The sequence below is a fragment of the Bombina bombina genome, chromosome 4 (assembly GCF_027579735.1).
Source record: "Bombina bombina isolate aBomBom1 chromosome 4, aBomBom1.pri, whole genome shotgun sequence".
Classification (NCBI taxonomy): domain Eukaryota; kingdom Metazoa; phylum Chordata; class Amphibia; order Anura; family Bombinatoridae; genus Bombina; species Bombina bombina.
Window position 1 is genome coordinate 1,084,600,547 of NC_069502.1, and position 22,882 is coordinate 1,084,623,428.

A 22,882-nucleotide genomic window follows, 5' to 3' on the forward strand; every position below is an offset into this window, starting at 1 on the left:
CTTTACATGGCAGAATATGTTTTATTTACTTAAATAAATATATAAATATATATATATACTGTATATATGATTTTTTGGGGTATAATATATATTTATACCTATATATATATATATATATACAGTCATGACCAAAAATATTGGCACCCCTGTCAGATAATGCGCCACTTCACCCAGAAAATTGTTGAAATTACAAATGTTTAGGTATTCTTATGTTTATTTCTTTTGTTTGTATTGGTATGACACAAAAAAGTGTAGAAAAAAAAAGCCAAATCTGACACATTCCACGCAAAACTTCAAAAATGAACTGAACTAAATTATTGGCACCCTCAATTTAATATTTGGCAGCACACCCCTTGGAAAAAATAACTGAAATCAATCGCTTTCTGTAAACATCAATAACAATGAAGGATCCCTGCTCTCTCCCAGCAGGCTAGGGAGAGAATAAGCATACTTTAAGGAGATAGAAGGTAACCGGTATGATCCAGTAGATAAACATAGTATAAATGAATACTCTTACAGTCCATGTGACCTGTGTTCTTATAGAGAGTGCATGCAATAGAATATAGGTATGTAAAGGTGCTGGGGGGTATAGTATGTAATATTAACAAAAGGTTGGAGGTTGAATTCTAGGTTGATGTGTTAGTGAGAGTAGCTTCCAAGCATCTGATGTGGCTGTAGTGGGCTATAATCCAATATGTGACTAGTGGTGTAAGTTATTTAACTTGTGACTGTAATATATACGTAGGGTGGTTAACTAGAAGCCCCTAAAAATAATATGAAATGGTATCAGATCCGCACAATTATTAGATATACTGTCTATCTTCTGCTGGGTATTTGTCTCAAAGTAGTGGTTCAATATATGGAGCTTAAAAGAGACCATATTTGTCCGGTAATAAGCCATATTAGGTTAATGCAGCGGAAAAGGGAGCTAGGACATATGGCCATATTTCAGTAAATATGAGAGTAAAAGTGCAGAGCCGAGCTCATACTAAAACCGAGAGTGATCTGTTAATCGTAAGGAGGGATAGGTGTCTATATTGTTTAAGTACCACCTTGTGTACTGATCTATGGTTAACATGGTAAAACAAGGGTATTGGGCCATAGGCGAAATTATATTACTCTTATCTATACTGTGAGCTTAGCATCCAAAAAAACCTATAAAAGGTATAAGTGTATGTCTCTCTGTGGAGTGCCCCAGAGATTCAACCACTTAAAGTTGGGGGGGGGGGGGTTGGTGAAAGGGGAGATTCCGGTTTATTGATATTATATAGTTAAGAGTAGGGGTTGTAAATGAAAGTTTATGGAGGGTTAGACTCAGAATCTGAAAGGAATGATCAATGTGGAGGTAGGTGAGCAAAGAATTATAGGACAGAAAGAACCATTAAAGAGTAAAAATTGATACTATATGGCATGTAAAATCCGGGGGGATCCCCGATGTTTGTTGGGCAATATAGTCACAATATAGTCAAAAATAAAGAGAAATAGATGTGATACGTGTATAAGGGGAAATACATCCCCGTGAGACAAGAGAAAACAAAGAAACAAAGTGTTAAACAAGGGTAGCACAAAACATTCTTACCTATTTGGGCATTACAGAAGGGACTTTCTCTAGAATAAGACCTTATGATCAAATTAATATGGTATTGAGGTTTACAGTCAAAGATATAACAGGCAAGTTACATAGTGGTACATGAAAATATTGTTAGGCATATTCACATATGTTGTTCGCTCACAAACTTGTATAGTTAAAATTGCAACAAAAAGGAAATAAAAATGCTTTATGCCTTGCTAAACCTGTTTTGAGGCCTTCCAGATTATATAAGGAGGTCAGTCTTGTACCCCACTTTACCTATAGTGCAAACAATAAAATTCAAAGAAGGCAATTAAAAGTCATGGATCACTTTTGGGTCCCAATTTGAGTAAACCTCATTTTTAACATATATATGAACAACTCTAGTAACTGTAAAATGATCAAACCAAAAAAGAAAGATTAGTGTTGTTTGAGTTACCCTTTACGTGCTTAAATCAGGCAATGGTTGTAGCAGGGAGTAAAGTTGTTTGGTGGGCTGCAATATCTATAGTGTCTGCAAGGGGGGCTTGTAAAGATATGCTAAATCTCGGGATTAAGCGACTTCTCTTGGAGCTGCTAAAGCTCTTGTTCTTTTGAAGGAGCTTCTGTAAGGCTAAAGATAATCCGTCTGAAAAGTAGGGTCAAATCTACACAAAGGAAAAGTTACTTCACACCCCAACAGACTGGTGTTTGTGCCCATTAGGAGAGGTAGAGAGCATGTTCTAGAGTGGAATGTAATTAAGTGTCTGGTTAACGAACAGTAGACATCAAAGACAACACCGAAAATAAAGTGACTGTCACCTACTCTGCAAGGGGTTAGGCTGATTGAATGGCAAACTGTAACCCTTAAAGATGGATATTCCACTTAGAGCTCGTCGGTGTGTAATATATATATTTGCTAAATTTTCTATTTCAGTCTGTCTAACTAGATTGTAGACCATAGTTTTGGTGAGGTTGGGAAGGGTGTGTGTTAAAGTATAAAAATCTAGAACAATACTCACAAGAGGTAGTCACGGATTAGTAGGTTACTGGTATAATTTAAAGTGGTAGGGCAAACTACCTCTCAATAAGGGGGACAGTTTGATGCATATTAAATCCCTTTGCTGTCTAAGAATAGGGATGTAAAAGTTAAGAGTGACTATTATTCACATTGGTTTTCCATTGTAGCCATGGCCGAACCCGCCATCTTGGCCGCCGACAGCAGGTCAGGCACTACTCCACAGCAAGTACCTGGGAACAATTTATGCAGCTTTTGCTGTAGTATGTTATGCTGTGAAGAGAGTACTGATGTATAGAACCCCAGTATAAAGTATAAAATAACCATATATCACCCCTTATGACGCAATAGTTCTTCTTAGCTAATCCCCCCTTATGAGTATATTCAATTACAACAATATAATGAAATTCCTGTGGTACAAATAAACACATGGTAGGTGTGTAAAAATGGAATAATTAGAACTTTTAGGAGCATCTGCCAGCATCACAATCGGTTCGGGGATGCTATGGGAAAAATATGTGTTTAGCCTATGCCTTCTTTTGTGATAATCAGTACATTCGAGTTCAAGTTAGCACAAAAATAATGAGAGCTCAAAGTCACCATAAAGATATTAAGTGAGTCACTTATCATAAATTTAAATTTTGTTTGTGTCGGTAAGGAGCCCAAATACTGCAATCTCAAACCAGTGTTTGTTACCGAAACTTTGGAGCCAAAACTCTGATAAGGTGGACTGTGGTAGGTAGTGAGGCACCATAGTTGTTGCAAAGTCATTAAAGATTAAGCATTTGGTGTCCAAGTCTTCTTGAGGCCACGAATCCAGGGAGTCTTGCGCAAAAGAATTGGAGAGTAACAAGGGACCTCCGTGAACAGGACCGTTCACTCCTTGCACAGTTGGCTCGATGGCATCTGCAGGAATGACTGCGTGGTAGGCTTCGTGGGCCGCAGCAAGCACGCTGAAAGTAAAAGACTGTAATTTAGCTTCTGTGCAGCTCTCGGTCTCCAGCTTTTGTGCATCGCAGTCAGAAGGAACCGTACAGCCAGACTGTATATTCTGAATGCGAATAGAAGGGTTAGCTGGTGCCTCTTCATGGTCAGCAAGAGGTGAGGTGTCCAAGATTGTAGCATGATAGCCATAGGAGTCCGGGTAAGTTGGTAAAATATATTTTAAAGCCTCCAATATAAATTCAGCTGAAGAGCCCATCTTTGTGAGAATGTTGGTAAGTAGAAGTCCCTGCGGGGGTTTACAGACTAGTACTGCAAAGTAACGACAGCGACGCTAGGGAGCTCTGCCGGGGGGTAGAGAGAAGGCCGTAACCTATTGTTATCTTCGGGGGACTGAAGCTAACACCAGACCTGGAAATAGTGGTATGTATCAGAAGAGCACATTCATCTGTTTAACAAGCAGCATAGATCTTTCCACGTTGGGATAATTAGGAGCAAGTTTAATGCATATTTATTCTGCTAGCTGGCAAAGCAAACAGTCTTGCGACTAGTCATGGCCGCCACCCGGAAGTTCCCCCCGGTAAGGCCTAATCTGCTCCCTTAAGAGGGTACTTTTGTGTCTAACGTTATATTGCAATCGGGAAGTAAGTTATTTTCCTCACAGTGAGTATAATAGACGGAATCAGAAATGTTAAAGATGCAAGATAAGTAAATAAATAAAAATGGCCAAGCATAGTATAGTATAGCATCATCTCTATCTTTGTGGATATACATAGCAATAGAAAACTGGGAACATTTCATAATGATTGCATATCTAAAGTTGTATGCAACTTTGTGAGTGTAAACTATAGTAGAGGCTATTCTATGATACCAAACTACGAAATGCTTAACAAAACTAGTTAATATTTTAGGGTTACTCAAGGAAAGTGTAAACATCTCAGAGTTCCTAAGTTAAAGTAAACCATCAGATAGGTACATAATAATAATAAAGGGATAGAGAATACTAAGAACTGCTACATGGGTCCCAGGTAGGAGAATAGAGGAGTAGGTTGTAGCACGATTTAAGGGCAGAGAATAATTGCCTAATATAAACAGGTAAGACAGTATTCTACTGTGAACATATCTCAAGATTTATACAATCTGTTTGTTCTAACATACATGTACCCATGCTATTAAAAATCAGACAGTCTGTGTTATAAGCAGTAAGTATATGTTATATTCCATGGGCATCTAATCCACATAGACTCCCTTTCAAGGTGCAGAAATTTCCAGTGATAGAGTACTGCAACTAACGTTGAGTCATCTTGGAGCTTTGGAGATCTGCTCGCTTGCACGTCCACAGCAGTACACGGCAAGCAAATGACAGTATGCTTCAGGCTAAGGCCTAACAGGAACCCCCTCTCGACCGGCCGCATCTCCAGCGGGTCCAGCATCGGCTCAGCATCGCCGGGTGAAACGCTGTAGTATAGGCATAAACAAAGCATGGTGCCTGACTGTGCAGAGCCAGATGTCTTCTCAGCGTCTCTAGATGGACTAGCTATGCGATCAGCCACACCTGGGCTATAGAGGTAATCGCTGTTGTAGACTGTCACTATCTTCTTCTCTGTAGTAGTTGGGCTGGACTCTGGGCTGAGATTTGTGGCTTCTTCTCCATCATCATCCCTCTCAGATCTCAGTGCCGCCATGAGGGAGATGTGATGTCTTTCCATCTTGTGTGCAAGTAATTGTAGTAAGGCTTTTATTTCAGCCTCCATCGTATGGTAGTATACTCTTGCTTGCTTTCTAGGTTTAGTAGGTAATGTTGCTCACCCCTCTTCCACATGAAAGTTCCTCTGTGTTTACATTAGGTTCCAAATGAAACTGCTCTGCCCAGCTAAGTATGAGGCGGGGGGGAGAGATGGTAAAATAGTGACTTGGGCCGCAGCTAGTAATCTCAGCCATTTAGGATTCTCTGGGGTGTAGAGATAAAAAAAAATAGCGTCATTGAAGACCAATCCTCTTCTCCAGTAGATGTATAGCAAAAATATTGGGGTTATAGTTATAGAAGTTGAGGATAATTATTTAATTGTTCAGAATAGTACCAGAGCAGCTAAGAGACACATCTGAACATGGCTGCGGCTTGGACATGCCCCCCCAACTGCCCCCCCAACTGCTGTTTTGATATCTCTTCACGGGTGCTCTATGGGATTGAGATCTGGACTCATTACTGGTCAGTTCAGTACTCTCCAGTGCTTTGTCTTAAACCATTTCTGGGTGCTTTTTGACATGTGCTTTGAGTCATTGTCCTGTCCTGCTTTAAAACCCATGACCTCTGACGGAGACCCAACTTTTTGACACTGGACCCTACATTTCACCACAGAAATCTTTAGTAGTCTTCAGATTTCATAATGCAATGCGCACATTCAAGACATCCAGTGCCTGAAGCAGCAAAGCAACCCCAAAACATCAGTGAACCTCCACCATGTTTGACTGTAGGGACTGTATTCTTTTCTTTAAAAGCCTCATTTATTTTTCTGAAAACAGTAGAATGATGGGCTTTACCAAAAAGCTGTAATTTTTTTTCGTCTGTCCTCCGCACGTTCTCCAAAAAGGATTTTGGCTTCCTCAGGTAAGTTTTGGCAAATTCCAATCTGGCTTTTTTTATGTTTCTCTGCCAGCAGTGGGGTCCTCCTGGGTCTCCTACCATAGCGTCCCTTTTCATTCAGATGGCGACGTATAGTGTGAGCTGACACCCTGTGCCTGAAGGTCAACTTGAATTTGTCTGGAAGTTGATCGAGAACAATCCTTTGTTGCAATGTTTGATCAATTTTTCTCTTTCGTCCACGTCCAGGGAGATTAGCTATAGTGCCATGGGCTGTAAACTTGTTGACAATGTTGCGCACAGTGGACACAGGAACTTTAAGATCTCTGGGGATGGACTTGTAACCTTGAGATTGTCCATGCTTTTCCACAATTTTTGTTCTCAAATCCTCAGACAATTCTTTGCTACTCTCTTTCTTCTCCATGCTCAGTGTCGCACACAGAGACTCACAACATAAAGGTTGAGTCCATTTTTCACCATTTTAACTGGTTGCCGGTTTGATTTCTATTTTGTCAGCACCTGTTAATTGATACAGGGGAGTTTAATTACAAATTACAGGAGCATCACAAACTTGGAATGCAATTATTTGAGAAGGTGCCAATAATTTTGTCCAGTCCATTTTTGGAGTTTTGCGTGGAATGTGTCAAATTTGGCTTTTTTTTTGTCCACTTTTTTGTGTCATACCAATACAAACAAAATAAATAAATTTAAGAATGCCTAAATATTTGTAATTGCAACAATTGTCTGGGCAAAGTGGTGCATTATCTGACAGAAATGCAGGGGTGCCAATATTTTTGGTCATGGCTGTATGTATGTACAGTATGTGTGTGTGTGTATATATATATCTATATATATACTATATATAGTTTATATATATATATATATATATATATATATATATATATATATATATATATATATATATATATATATATATATATATATATATATAATAATACAGTATATAGGAATATATATTCAAATATGTAGGAATATCTATTTAAAAATGCTTAGAACATATTCATCTATGTGAAGAACATTGGAATGTGAAATATTTTCAGTAAATACATAGTTAAACACTTTATTTATTAATTTATGTGTTTATATGTGTATATATGTCTGTAAATATATACACATATAAATACACATGTCCACAAAAATAAACATACGTATATATATATATATATATATATATATATATATACACATACATATTTAGACACGTATGTACAGTATATGTATCTCTAAGTTAAAGCCCTGTGAATGCCTTATTTTATATCTATGTCTATATATGTATACATAGGTATTTATATTTGTCTGTAAATACATATATACACATAAATACATATGTACACATAAATACATATGTAGACACATATAAATAAATATATATATATATATATATACATATTTAGACATGAATATGTATGTATCTCTACGTTAAAGCCCTTTGCATATCTTATTTTTCTAACACCTGAGACCTCATATCTTTGACCCCTTATAACTTTTTATGCAATATTTTTTAAAATAATTTTATTAGATGGAGTTATGGGTGTAACTGTACTTTTTAATGTTTTTTTATGTGTTTTGTGCATCTTTTATTTGAGTGTAACAGTAAACCAGAGTTTTGAAATTGCGCTAACCCAAAACGTGTTAAATTCAATTGTGCTTGCGTGAATGTATTTACTTTTAGCTTGTAGTACGTGTCCAAACACCTGTGATAAACCCCTTATTGCTTTCAGGAGGTAGCAATTCCCGAGCTTTAGGGGTTTAATGGAAGAAACATTATGGATTTGTGATCACTGGAAAAATAAATTGATAATAATGGCTAAAGCTCAGATGTTTGTTAGTTACTGAAAACACATGCAAGAGTGTGATAAATCCCTATGAAGTTTTTAAAAACTGCCTTGAATATCACTACACATGCATAGGGGAATCTGTGTGTAAATTGACTAAGGTGATGCAAATTGGACATTGTAGGCTCCATTTTAAAAGCAGTGGCTGCAGAATTAAAGCCCTTGCAGTGCAGGCATGCTCATGTGAGGGTCATTATAGTTGAACATTTGCATATTCTAATTCAGGAGTATTAAGTTCATTGTATCCGGGGGCAACTGATCAAATCTTTTCTCCCATAATGGCTACTTGAACAGAGTGAGTGCTCTGGAACTGGATATGCTAGAAACTTGAAGTGATATTTGCCCAAGTAGTAGTGCATGGTGGGAGCTGTAGTCTACAATAGACATACACAGTTTATATTTATTTTATGAGTGTCAAGTGAAGTGATCATTCTGGAACTAAATAAGAAGTGTAATTTATCTAAGCAGCATATAATGGGAGTCTACACTGGACAGCACATGCTTGTCTTTATATTTATCTTGTGGGTGTCTATATAGAACATCAACTTGTTACACCTCTTAGAATGCTAAAAAAATGGATGGGGCCAAATTAATAATTTACCTAATAAACAAGGGAGGGCCAGATTAAACTATCTTGAGGGCCACATTTGGCGCCAGGGCTGGTACTTTGAGACCACTGCTCTAATTAGTCTTAACATGTAATTTAAACACTAGCGACCCTGTAATGCTGTGTGTTTAAACCCTGCAAAGGAGTTAAACAAATAGTTAATTTACTGTACTGCTGGTCCCAATGGGAAACTGCTGGCCACCCAGTCAGCATATAAAAATCAAGACTCAAATGCTGAACCAATCAGTAGCGGCAGCTGCATTACCCAGCTGTGCGACAACCGCTACTGATTGGGTCAGCATTTGAGTCTTGATTTTTACAAACTTTAATCAAAGGCTAAGTATATCAATATTCAAATGTAATATTGAATGTTAATTTGAATATTTGAGTGTTTGATACTCAATTATTAATATTCAATAATCTAATGTTACCATTTAATATTCTAATGTTAACATTTGCGTGATAGAATTATTCAAAAGGCAGAATGAATATCAATTGGAACATTTGCCCTACAAATAGAATTTCAAGATTCCATTTGCAAATCCATAGGAATTACCAGTCTGGGACAGAGATCTTGTTTGTGCTTAAATATACAAAGCACACATTAATATTAATTTGCATATGAACAGGCACATTTTGTGTAATTTAATGGCACAAGATTTTGAATATGAACTTGGTGTTTAAGGCAGTATATTTATATATAAGTGAACAGAACATTAAAGCTTATATAAAAACAATGTATACATCTGAAACTGTAGATTTGTGAGTTGTTGATATTCTTATCCTACTGTGACAGAAAGCACAGCTGGATCAGCCAAAAATCTTGACAAAGATTTTGAGCCTGAGTTTTTCTGCTCATTACATATTTGATACTGTACCAAGCAGTCATTCCTGGCTTCATGCAGGAAAGATGACACTCACAAACACAGTGGTTTCATAGGGAACACATTGTGGAATCTCCCCATCCTTGGGGTAATATACCTGGGAAGTCCCTGTTCTGATTGATCCCTGACAGTGCTTCTCTTAGATGATTGATGGATATATGTACAAAAGTGTCATCTTTCCTTTAGACTGTTGTTTAATTTATAAAAGTGATCTAAGGCTACTTGAGGACACATTTCTACCAAACTAAATAGTCAATCTTATTTAATATACTATATTAATTAGATTAGAAACATTGATTTTCTTTAAAACTATTTATGAATATAAAATAAATTACCAGCTGTGAAGTATTTAAGGATTTAAATTAACTTAATGACAAACGTCTTCAATACACGTAGCATTTTTAGTAGTGATTTCTTAAATTGTGTTATATTGCAATATATAAATGAAGAAAAATAATAAATGTGATTTATTGAATGATATACAGATAATGGGCACTTGTAATATTGCTTATGAAACATAGGATTTACTTATGCATATTTAATAGAGGCCAATATAGTTATGTTTTGTTTACTGATGACAGTTAATGGTTATAGTCATCATACTGTGTATATCAATTAAAGGGACATTAAACACTAAATACATGCTAAATAGAATGATGCATTCAAAGAAAAGATTAGTCCATGACTAACATGTAGATGTATTTTTTAAAGTTTCATTAGTTGTTTAAAAAGTGACAAAATAAGTGTAAAGTTTTAGTGTCTATAAAACACTGGGAGCTGCCATGTTGTAACTTGTGTTACCTTCTCTGCTGTGGCCAATTAGGGACCGTTATAAATAGGTCATTAGAGTGTGCAGCCAATGGTTGTGCGGGATTTAACAGTGTTCTGCACTTCCATTTCTAACAGGAACTGAAAAGCTCACAATTTCAGAATGGAATTACAGGCAAAGAGGACAAAATTAATAATGAAAGTATATTGCAGAGTTGTTTTATTATATACAATTTATCATTTTATATTACCATCTCAAAGTGTTTAATGTCCCTTTAAGGCATATTCAGAGACGTACATGTTATAACCTTATCATCTGTGTGTCATGCTTGACAGCCCTGGTGCATTGAATCCAATTGAAAAACAGATTGAAATTGAAAGACAGTGTCAAGATAAAGATGAACATCTCCTCATACAGATTACACTGAAGCATTTTCAATTTTCTAAAAGCTCTTTCATTTTTGATTCAGCTTGCAGGTTCGCCAGGGATGGAGAATTGTAGTAGTTTCAGATTCCCCAATGTGGAATGTTGTATTAGCCACAATTTTAAACTTGGTTTGTATGAGTGTCCATGTACGGTACTCTCTGTTCTGAACACTACCAGAGACATAATTAGCTCACCTGAGTTCATCCTCAGTTTGGTTTCTCTTCGAGGTCAAGTTGAGTTTTAAAGCCAGTTGCATCTTGTCTTTCAGGCATATCACAACTCTCATTGCTTCTGAATCAAAATAGCAAGATTGGGATTATATAAACCACTAATTTCCTTCCGAGCACCAATGCCTTTTCAATTGCTGATTTCATCATGCAAAGCTTCGACCTCTAAGGTGTTTTTAATGTTTGACTCTTACTTGTCAGGCAAAATCTAGTAACATGATGTGTGCCACTACAATACCTACATGTTTTACGAATTGTGGGACAATAGTAAGTCAACCATCTTTCTTATTGGTGCTGTGTGGTTAGAAAATAATTTCAAGCTTGAAAGAGCCTTATTTGAAAAGCATGTCCCAAAAAACAATTCTGTAACAATGATAGAAATACCATATGCATTTAATTGGTGTAACAGAGGCTCTGTACAAAGATTCTCATGTTTGGAATATAGTCATCCCTGGTTGCATTCTGTTTGAAGAAAGTAGGAAAAAGTGGAAGCACTTGGTCATTATGTACAATAAAATATAAAGAGAACTGAAATTGAAGCAACTAATGATAATATAGAAAGTATGTTGGTGTTTGTAGAAACTGAAGGAGAGGATGTATTTATAATAGTGGTATGTAGGCTTCATTTACAGGATGATGGATTAGACTGATTATTGACAGGAAACATAACAGAAATTATGATAAGGTGTAAGGTTATTGTAACATAACAGATACGGTTTAAAGGAGCCCATCAAGTTCAATCCTTCTTCATCCTTCTTTTTGCAATAAGAAGCCCATAAAGTGAACTGATTTTAATGCCTTAAAACAAGCACTCATAATCTTGGATTTTGTTTTTAGGCAAAGCTATATCTAAACCTGATTAAATGTAAGGTCATTTGAAACTAATACAGTAGTATCATATGTGTGCTATCTGTTAGGCTAAGAAGTCCCTTCCAATAATGCTACATACAACACACGTTCTCAAAATAAAATCATGCTTACAAAACTTGCAGCAACATCTCAGCTCAAAAATTGTGGAATTCAAAGAGATATGTAACTGCTTCTTGTCATGCCACAACTTGCTTGCTTAGCGACAGGTCTAATTTATCATCATAGTACTATCACATTATAACTTGGTTTGTATATTGAACTGTGTTCTAGGTGTGATTTTGAATTGTTCCTGAAGTGTGTATATCATTTGGCTTCTCCTTGATTCTTTACTACTGATTACCCTTTTGTTCTTGTTGCTGACCTCAGCTTGTACTCTGATGATTCTACTGGATCTTGTTTTTGCCTTTTTTCGGACCTGCTAGTTGATGATCTTTGGCTACCCTAAATACTCTCCTGGTTCCTGATTTGGCTCTGACTCTGCTCGTGTGGTTTTAAGCACTGTCCTGCCTTACTATTCTACAAACTCCTTACTCTCCTGAAGACTGCTCTTCTATATAAAAGCCTCTGAAGCCCTTCACTGTCTGCTTGGTTATTCTAGTGACATTAGTTTCTGCAGCTACCATTTACCCTCCTAGGTGTTCCTGGTTACTTTGTCTCTGCTACCTATTGCCTGCCCTATGCTACCTATTGTTCTTTGGCTCCTTGACCTCTGGCTACCCATTATGTCTCTGATTCTGCCTGCTCTTTCTCTCCTAACACATTTTTGGACTGTCTACCTGTTAATGTCCTTGGCCTGGCTGCTTGGATTGTTGTCTGATGAACTAACCTTTAATAATGATCTTGGCCTTCCTGACCCTAGCCTAGCCTAGCCTAGCACACTTGTGGAAGGTCCTTTTGGCTGACCTTGGCTTCCTTCTGACCTTGTCTTCAGATTTTTCTTGGCACTTGTGCCTACCTCACCATAGCCAACCTGTTCCACTTCAGATAATCTGGCAGAGGCATATGTAAGAGGATGCTAAATACCTGCAAGTGGATTCTAACACTGCAACTCCCAGGTAACTCTTACCCAGTGTCTAGTGGCAGTGTTTCTTCTTCCACTTCTCCCCCTCTGTGTCCTTAAACAGGGCGGACATTTACAACTGTGATATCTCTTCCAAAACTTTGAATGGAGCTGCATCTATCTTGAAACTGTTAACTTCTTGCATCACAGAACGGGTCCACTGTAAAGGATACCGGCATAACAATAACACTGTTAAAACATTACTAAACAAACAAATGAAAACAGAATAAAAATGCCATCTATAAAACAGAACAACTTATGCAAAAAAATAAGAAATAAGATTAAAAAAGAGACAAACTTCAGACAACTCGTCAGTTTTAAAATAGCAGGACTTGACTACTAGACAAGACACTTTACAGGGGCAATATAGTTTTAATGTATTCCACATGCTTGAAGAAGCTTTAGGTGAAACCCTGACCATGCCTCCAGAACACAAGAGTGTTTTCTAATTGATGTAGTTGTAATTATCATGTATTGGGCACTTAACACAACATCATAATAAATAAATATTCTAGAAAGGATAGGCGAAGTGAACCTTACAGAATTTTGAACATGATCTCGCCTTACCAACAAGGCCTCTCTGCATGTTAACAAGTTTCAATAATTCCAGCCTAGTTAATCTCATTGGCTAATAGGTACTTCCTACAAATGCGTATAGGTAATAGATACCACCTGCAAGTGTTCATTGGTTGATAAGTGCTTTCTGATAATTCTTATAGTCTTTGCAATTATTAATTGGCTGATAGGTACTTCCTACTAATGCTTATAGACTTATAGATACTACCTGGAAGTGCTCATTGGCTGATAGGTACTTTGTACTATAACTTATAGGCTTGCAAGTGCTCATTGGGTGATAGGTACTTTCACTATTACTTATTGGTGGATGGGTATTCCCTGCAAATGCTCATTGGCTGATAGGTACTTCCTACTAATACTTGTAGGTACTCCCTATAAATACTCATTGGTGGAAAAGTACTTTCTCCTAATGCTTATAGGTACTCCCTACAAATGCTCATTGGCTGATAGGTACTTCCTAATAATGCATATAGGCTTATAGGTTCTCCCTGCAAATGCTAATTAGCTGATAGGTACTTCCTACTAATGTGTATAGGCTTATAGGTGCTCTCTGCAAATGCTCATTGGTTGATAGGTACTTCCTACTAATGTGTATAGGCTTATAGGTGCTCTCTGCAAATGCTCATTGGCTGGTAGGTACTTCCTACTGATGCTTATAGGTACTACTTGCAAATGCTCATTGGCTGATAGGTACTTCCTACTGATGCATATAGGCCTTTAGGTACTACTTGCAAATGCTCATTGGCTGATAGGTACTTCCTACTGATGCATATAGGCCTTTAGGTACTACTTGCAAATGCTCATTGGCTGGTAGGTACTTCCTACTGATGCTTATAGGTACTACTTGCAAATGTTCATTGGCTGATATGTACTTCATACTGATGCGTATAGGCTTATAGGTACTACTTGCAAATGCTCATTGGCTGATATGTACTTCATACTGATGCGTATAGGCTTATAGGTACTACTTGCAAATGCTCATTGGCTGATAGGTACTTCATACTGATGCGTATAGGCTTATCGCTACTACTTGCAAATGTTCATTGGCTGATAGGTACTTCATACTGATGCGTATAGGCTTATAGGTACTACTTGCAAATGCTCATTGACTGATAGGTACTTCTTACTGATGCGTATAGGCTTATAGGTACTACTTGCAAATGCTCATTGGCTGATAGGTACTTCTTACTGATGCGTATAGGCTTATAGGTACTACTTGCAAATGCTCATTGGCTGATAGGTACTTCTTACTGATGCGTATAGGCTTATAGGTACTACTTGCAAATGCTCATTGGCTGATAGGTACTTCATACTGATGCGTATAGGCTTATAGGTACTACTTGCAAATGCTCATTGGCTGATAGGTACTTCCTACTTATGAGTATAGGCTTATAGGTACTACTTGCAAATGCTCATTGGCTGATAGGTACTTCATACTGATGCGTATAGGCTTATAGGTACTACTTGCAAATGCTCATTGGCTGATAGGTACTTCATACTGATGCGTATAGGCTTATAGGTACTACTTGCAAATGCTCATTGACTGATAGGTACTTCCTACTTATGAGTATAGGCTTATAGGTACTACTTGCAAATGCTCATTGACTGATAGGTACTTCCTACTTATGAGTATAGGCTTATAGGTACTACTTGCAAATGCTCATTGGCTGATAGGTACTTCTTACTGATGCGTATAGGCTTATAGGTACTACTTGCAAATGCTCATTGACTGATAGGTACTTCCTACTTATGAGTATAGGCTTATAGGTACTTATAGGCTGACAGGTATTCCCTGCACATGTTCATTGGCTGATAAGTAGGAATTGTAGGAAGTACATAACCCTCACTGCTGAATTTGATTCAGTTTAAATTTAAACAGCTTTTACTTTACACATTTACAGCAAAATAAAATATTGCAACATGTTTAAATGCCGCTTTCCTATGAATAATAGCACATACTGTATATATTTTAGTGCAGAAGCATTCCATTAATGTAAACTTGACCAAATGCACTTCAGCTGTAAAAATACATTTTTCTCAGGGGGTTAACCTCTTTGGCTGCCATGTCTATAATTGTGTTAAAGCCATTTATGTCAGCCAGTTTGTGAATGTTACTGTTGAAAAGCAAATGTGTTAGAGCGCATACCTAGTAGTTTGTCATTTCCTATTGCAAGTACTGGAATTTATCTCTGCTCTGTTAAATGAAGCTGATAGCAGCTATTTTATTTTAAGAAATGAAAATGTGGATATAATTTGTTGACAAATAATTGAGTCTTCTTATAATGTATACTATTATAATGTCCTAGTTAGGTCCAGTCAAATGAGTCCACATATTGATGCAATTTCCTGTTATTACTGTAGCATGTAGTGCACTAAATTGTATGTGGTCATTGGTTAAGCTGAACTAATTTTATTCTGTTATGTATGAACTTTAATATGTGTTAAAGACCTTTTATACTGAGTTCAACACACCTGTCTATCTACATAGTGTACAGTAAAGGCACTGTTAAATGCTTTCAGTGCAGCAATAAAACTGTAGAGTACAAGGGGTGATTCATACACATAATAAATATATGGTAATTTTAATAATTGCACTTTTATACTCTTTGGCCAGTGAAATTTTAACCTCTTGGCTGAATTATAAACTAATGAACATTAATTAAATGTAGCTTTGCTGTATTTTATTTATTGTGCAAACATATATTGGACTTCTTTTATTAAAGCTGTGGCTGCTGCTTAGTAGTCCAAGCGGTGTAGGCTTAAGCAAGTGAGCCTGCAACACTATTTAAAGGGTCATTAAACACTAAGGGACAGATTACAGGTCGTGCGGTAAATCTAGATTTACCGTTAGTGAAAACACCGTTAACGTTATGGTTTTTGCGATTCTCGGGATCCGCTGGTATTACAACTTGAAAAAAAAAATAAGTTTTTTCGCTAGCAGTAGCTCGAGAAACGCAAACTTTACTAGCGGAGTTTTGGTGTGTGCGTGCATGTGTTCTCCCATAGATATCAATGGAGAAAAAAAATTGAGAAAAAAAAGACCTAACACCCTACTCGCGAAACGGACAAAAAAACACCCCATCGCAAACACTAAATAATACTATTAACCCATAAACCGCCATTCCCCCACATCGCAAAGTAAATAAATTCTAACCCCCCTAAACTAACCCCAATTAATATACCCATAAATTAATTTAAAAATTTTCTAACTACCTTAAAATGAATAAAAACTTACCTGTAAAATTAAAATATAACCTAAGCTTAGCCTAACAAAAAAAAACTAACATTATTTAAAAATAAAAAAATCTATATTGCAAAAAATAAAAAAAAACTAACATTACTTCAAATTCTAATCAGTCAATAGGATGAAAGCTTTTTCCTTTCATCCTATTGGCTGATTTGAATTTGAAGAATCAAATCAACTAATAGGAATGCAAGAGTACCCCTATATAAAAGGGGTACCTTGCATTCAATCTTCAGTGTGAAACTGGAGACCGCATGAAGCGGAGCTTCCTGACGATGCTCTGAAGCGGACCACCAACATCGCCACCGACCTCACCGAAGACTTCACAGCCACCAACCTGATGAAGATAGACGATGGACCTCAGCAGAAGAAAAGTCTGTTGCACATCACTTGTAATCTTGCCCCAAATAAATTCTAGAAAGTGATGCATTCAAACAAAAGATTATTATTAGAATAACATGTAGATGTATTGTTTTAAGTTTCATTAGCTGTTTAAATATTGACAAAATAAGTGCTAAGTTTTAGTGTGTATAAAACAATGGGAGCTACCATGTTGTAACGTAGGTTACCTTTCTTCTGTGGCCAATTATGGACAGTTATTAATAGGTCACTAGAGTATGCAGCCAATGGCTGGGAGAAATATAACAGTGTTCTGCACTTACATTTTGAACAGGAACTGAAAAGCTCACAGTTTCAGAATAGAATTACAGGAAAAGGGGACAAAATAAATAAAGTACATTGCAAAGTTTTTTTTTTTATAAACGATTTATCATTTTCTATTACCATCTCAATGTGTTTAATGTCCCTTTAAGTAGTAGCAGCATAAATACAGTTGCTACTTAACTTCTCCGCCACCTCAAGGGTAGCTGAATTAATTGGATATAACCTGTTTTAAAAAAGACTGTAATATATATAAGCATTAAACAGAAATCCTTAAAAATGGGGGTTTCAATTGAAAACATTTGTCAGGATGGGACATTAAATGCAAAATGTAATTCACTGTGACATGTATAATAAAGGAAAAAAATTACCTGTGAAATTCATCCTTGTTCCACTATCCCCAGAGATACCCGGGTGTTCCATCAAACTTAAAGGGATAGTAAGGTCAAAATTTAAATGTTCATGGGTTTAATTCAATTTAATTAAAAGCATTTTTGCAATTCCCATGAGCAAAAAATGATTCTAGAGTTATTACGTTTTTTCAGTGGCATACGCATATATGCTATGAGGGCCTGTGCACCTGTATTTAAAAACCACACCTTCTCAAAGAGTCAGCAGTGTCTTGTAAGACACAAATTAAGTTTTCACAGACACAATACACACCACTTCCAGATCTCATAGCAACCATACTGGTATACTGTATAAACTATGTATACTGGTGCAAGGGCTCGCACAGCATATGTGTGTATGTCAGTAAAAACAGTAATAATATCTTCTAGAAACATTTTTGTTATTATTATACTCTATTTATGAAGCGCCAACATATTCTGCAGTGCTGTCCAGGAAAGAGGAAGGTCAGTAAGTAGGTCAGAAAAGGTTGAATCTTGGAAATATTGCATAGGTGGTTGCGGCAGGACATAGAAAGTGATTGGATGTGGGGGATAAAGGATATATTTGAGTGAAGTGTAACTCTGAGGCAGCGTACTTGAGGCGATGGGAAAATGGTGATGCTGTTGACAGTGATAGAGAAGTCAGAAGTCGGCGTAGAGGTTGAGGGGGGATTAGAAGAAGCTCAGTCTTGGACATGTTAATATTTAGGTGGTGAGAGGCCATCCAGGAAGAAATACCAGATAAGCAGTCGCTGAGAATGGACAGAGGTAGAGAGAGCAGGGTTGGGTGGTAGACCTGGGTGTCATCAGCATAGAGGTGATATTTGAAGCCATAACTGTTGATAAGTTTACCCAGTGAAGAAGTATAAATGGAGAAGAGTAAGCACCCAGAAAAGATCCTTGAGGTACAACAGACAGAGGCATTGGAGAGGAGGAGTCACCAGCAAATGACACAGAAAAAGACCTGTGAGAAAGATAAGAGTGAATCCAAGAAAAAGCAGTATCACAGAGGCCAAAAGAGCTAAGGGTCTGTAGGAGGAGGGGGTGGTCAACTGTGTCAAAGGCAGCTGAGAGGTCAAGTAAGATAGTATAGAGTAGTGGCCATTACTTTTAGCAGAAAGAAGAACGTTAGTAACCTTGGTAAGGGCAGTCTCAGTTAAGTGTTTGGGGCGGAATCCAATCAATGAGTTGGTGGACAGGAAGTGGGTTAGGCGGTTGTAAACTAGTTTTTCAAGGAGTTTTGATGTTAGTGGAAGCAGTAATATGGGGTGGTAGTTTTAAGAAGAATTAGGGTCAAGGGAGGGTTTTTTGAGTATGGGAGTGACCTTTGTGTGTTTGAAAGAAAATGGGAATGAACCGATAGAGAGAGATAGGTTGAAGATGTGAGTAAGAGCAGGAGTGAGGGTGGAAGACAGGGAGGGTATAAGATTGGAAGGGATAGAGCCAAGCGGGCAGGTAGTGAGGCATGAGGAAGATAGTAATAAAGAAACTTAATTCTCAGTGGCTGGATGGAAGATGTAGAGGGTGACAGAGGGAGTATCTGGGCATGTTATTGGAAAATTGCAGGTTGGTGTTGGGATGTTGCTTTGGATAGTACATGTTTTGTTTAAAAAGTAGTCTGCCAGGTCTTGAGCACTGAAGACAGAGAGGGGGGGGGGAGCAGGTGGGTAGAGGAGAGAGGTAAAGGTGAAGAAGAGTAGCTTAGGGTTTGAGGAAATAGGATATTTAAGAGAAGAGAAGTAGGTTTGCTTGGCTTAGTGAAAGGCAGAAGTGTATGAACGAAGAATAAACTTATAGTGGATAAAATCAAGTTCAGAGTGAGTTTTTCTCCAGACACGCTAAGCAGTATGGGAGCATATTTGCAAAGAGCATGTTTTCTGAGAGTGCCAGGGCTGTAACTGACGGCGTGATGTTTTGTGCAGTTGGGGAGGGGCAAGTGTGTTTAGTGCAGAGGAGAGAGTTTTGTTATAGTGGGCTGTAGCGAGATCAGGGCAGGTTATAGTGGAAGTGTGAGGGAGGAGATTTTGAATAATTTTTGAAAATTGGAGCGGATCCACAGCGTGTAGATTTCTACAGGTCCAGGGGTGGGATAGAGAAGTGGATTCAGCTGTTGCATTAATATTATAGGTGACCAGGTGATGGTCTGTAATGGGAAAAGGGTGACAGGTGAGGTCAGATATAGAGCAGAGGTAGAAAAATACCAGATCGATGGAGTGTCAATCACAGTGAGTAGGGAATAGGGTGGATTGTGAGAGACCAAAGGAGGATGTGAGTGAAAGAAGTTTAGAGGCAGCAGGGGCAGATGGATTTGCAATGGGAATGTTGAAGTCCCAAAGAATTGCCGTTGGTATATTTGTAGAGAGAAAGTAAGGAAGCCAGGTGTCAAAGTTGTCTAGGAATTGGGAGGTTTGTCCAGGAGGTTGATAGATGACTGCCACTCTGAGATGTTTATTGCAAAAAATGCATCTATTTAAATTTGTAATGCACCAAGCCCATTTCAGCTTTGACATTCCTATCTAATTTAGTACAGTGAAATTTACAGGATTGCTACATTCTGCACAGTGATTGTGTAGACGAGAGCTCACTTCCATTTATCCTTAAAGGAAAAGAAAGGTCAAAATTTAAATGAACCTGGGTGCATTTATATTTTAAATAAAAGCATTATTACAATATACTTCCATTAGCAAAAATTATTCTAGTAAACGTTACTCTGGTTTTTCAGTGGCATATGCACATATGCTGTAAGGGCCTGAGAACCATTATTCATGCTCAGAGAACTGGTGGTGTGTATTGTGTCTGTGAAGACTTAATTTGTGTCATAAAAGCCACTGCTGACTCTATGAGAAGGCTTTGTGTCTGAATACTGGTGCACGGCCCTCACAACAAATGTGCCTATACTGCTAAAAACAATAACTTTTACTAGAAGCATTTTTGCTAATGGAAATATATTGCAAGAATGTTTCTATTTAAAATTGAGACGCACCCATGCATTTTTCGTTTCTGACCTTTTAAACCCTTTAACTGGCTATTGCAAAGAAGACAAGGAACGTGCTATAACTACTGTACTTATATAATGTACTTAATGGGGCCTATCTATCAAGCTCCGAATGGAGCTTGATGCCCCGTGTTTCTGGCGAGCCTGCAGGCTCACCAGAAACAGCAGTTATGAAGCAGCGGTCACAAAGACCGCTGCTCCATAACCTTTCCGCCTGCTCTGAGCATTATCTCTCTATTTATTTCCCTCTCTCTCTTTCTCACTTTCTCTATACTTTTCTTTATCTCACTACGTTTATCTCTCCTTTTCTTATTTCCTTTCTTCTCTACGTTTATCTCTCTTCTTTTCGTATTTCCTCTTGCTCCTTTTCTCTATCTCTTTCACCCTCTCTCCCACTTTCTCCCTCTACGTTTCTCCCCTCTTCACTATCTCTTTCTCCCCCTCTCTATCTGCCTCTCTCCCTTCTGACCTATTTCTTCTCTCTCTTTCTCCTACTGTCTCTCTGCCTCTCTCTCTAACCCCCTGTCATTCTGGTACTCTACTTTTCTCCCTCTTTTTTTCTTTTTCTCATTTTCTTCTCTACTTCCACTGTCTCTCTCTTTCTTTCTGCCTCTCCTTCTGTCTCTCTCCTGCAACATTGCTTGGTATGTCACATGAACAGTAGCTGCACTTCTAACAGGAGTGCAAAGTTTAGGAAACAAATATCTTGGATGATCCTCTTAAGAGACACATCACCTGTATGTGTAAGTATGAGAAAGCACCTGTGTGTTGTGTGAGTGACAAAGCATGTGTGTGTGTGAGACTGTGACATCACCAGTATGTGTAAGTATGAGACAGCACCTGTGTGTTGTGTGACTGACAAAGCATGTGTGTGTGTGTGTGTGTGTGTGTGTGTGTGTGTGTGCGAGACTGTGACATCACCTGTGTGTAAGTATTGGACAGCACCTGTGTGTTGTGTGAGTGATAAAGCATGTGTGTGTGAGACTGTGACATCACCAGTATTTGTAAGTATGAGACTGAACCTGTGTGTTGTGTGAGTGACAAAGCGTGTGTGTGAGACTGTGACATCACCGGTATGTGTAAGTGACAAAGCATATGTGTGTGTGTGACTGTGACATCACCTGTATGTGTAAGTATGGGACAGCACCTGTGTGTTGTGTGAGTGACAAAGTGTGTGTGTGAGACACATCACCAGTATGAGTAAGTATGGGACAGCACTTATGTGTTGTGTGAGTGACAAAGCATGTGTGTGAGACTGTGACATCACCTGTATGTGTAAGTATGAGACAGCACCTGTGTGTTGTGTGAGTGACAAAGTGTGTGTGTGTGAGAAATCATCTGCATGTGTAAGTATGAGAATGTGTGTTTGTGTAAGTGACAAAGCATGTGTGTGTGTGTGTCTGTCTGTGTGACATCACCTGTATATGTAAGTAAGCGAAAGCACCTGTGTGTTTGTGTGAGTGACAAAGCTTGTGTGTGTGTGTGTGTGTGTGACATCACCCATATATATGTAAGTATGAGAAAGCACCTGTGTGTTGTGTGAGTGACAAAGCGTGTGTGTGTGTGTGTGTGTGAGACTGTGACATCACCTGTATGTGTAAGTATGAGACAGCACCTGTGTGTTGTATGAGTGACAAAACATGTGTGTGTGTGTGAGAGAAAATTCATCTGCATGTGTAAGTATGACAGTGTGTGTTTGTGTGAGTGACAAAGCATGTGTGTGTGTGAGGCATCACCTGTATGTGTAAGTATGAGACAGCACCTGTGTGAGTGACAAAGCACGTGTGTGTGTGTGTGACTGTGTGAGAGAGAAATCACCTGCATGTGTAAGTATGAGAGTGTGTGTTTGTGTGAATGACAAAGCATGTGTGTGTGTGAGAGAGATCTGTATGTGTAAGTATCAGAGCATGTGAGTGTGTGTGAGTGACAAAGCATGTGAGTGTGTGTGTATGTGAGAGAGAGAGAGATCATCTGTATGTGTATGTATCAGAGCATGTATTTTTTGTGAGTGACAAAGCGTGTGTGTGAGAGAGAGATTATCTGTATCTGTATGTGTAAGTGTGAGAGAGCACCCGTGTGTTGTGTGAGTGACAAAGCATGTGTGTGTGTGAGAGAGAGATCTTCTGGAAGTGTAAGTATGAGAGTGTGTGTGTTTGTGTGAGTGACAAAGCATGTTTGTGTGTGTGTGAGAGAGATCTGTATGTGCATGTGTAATTATGAGAGCGCATG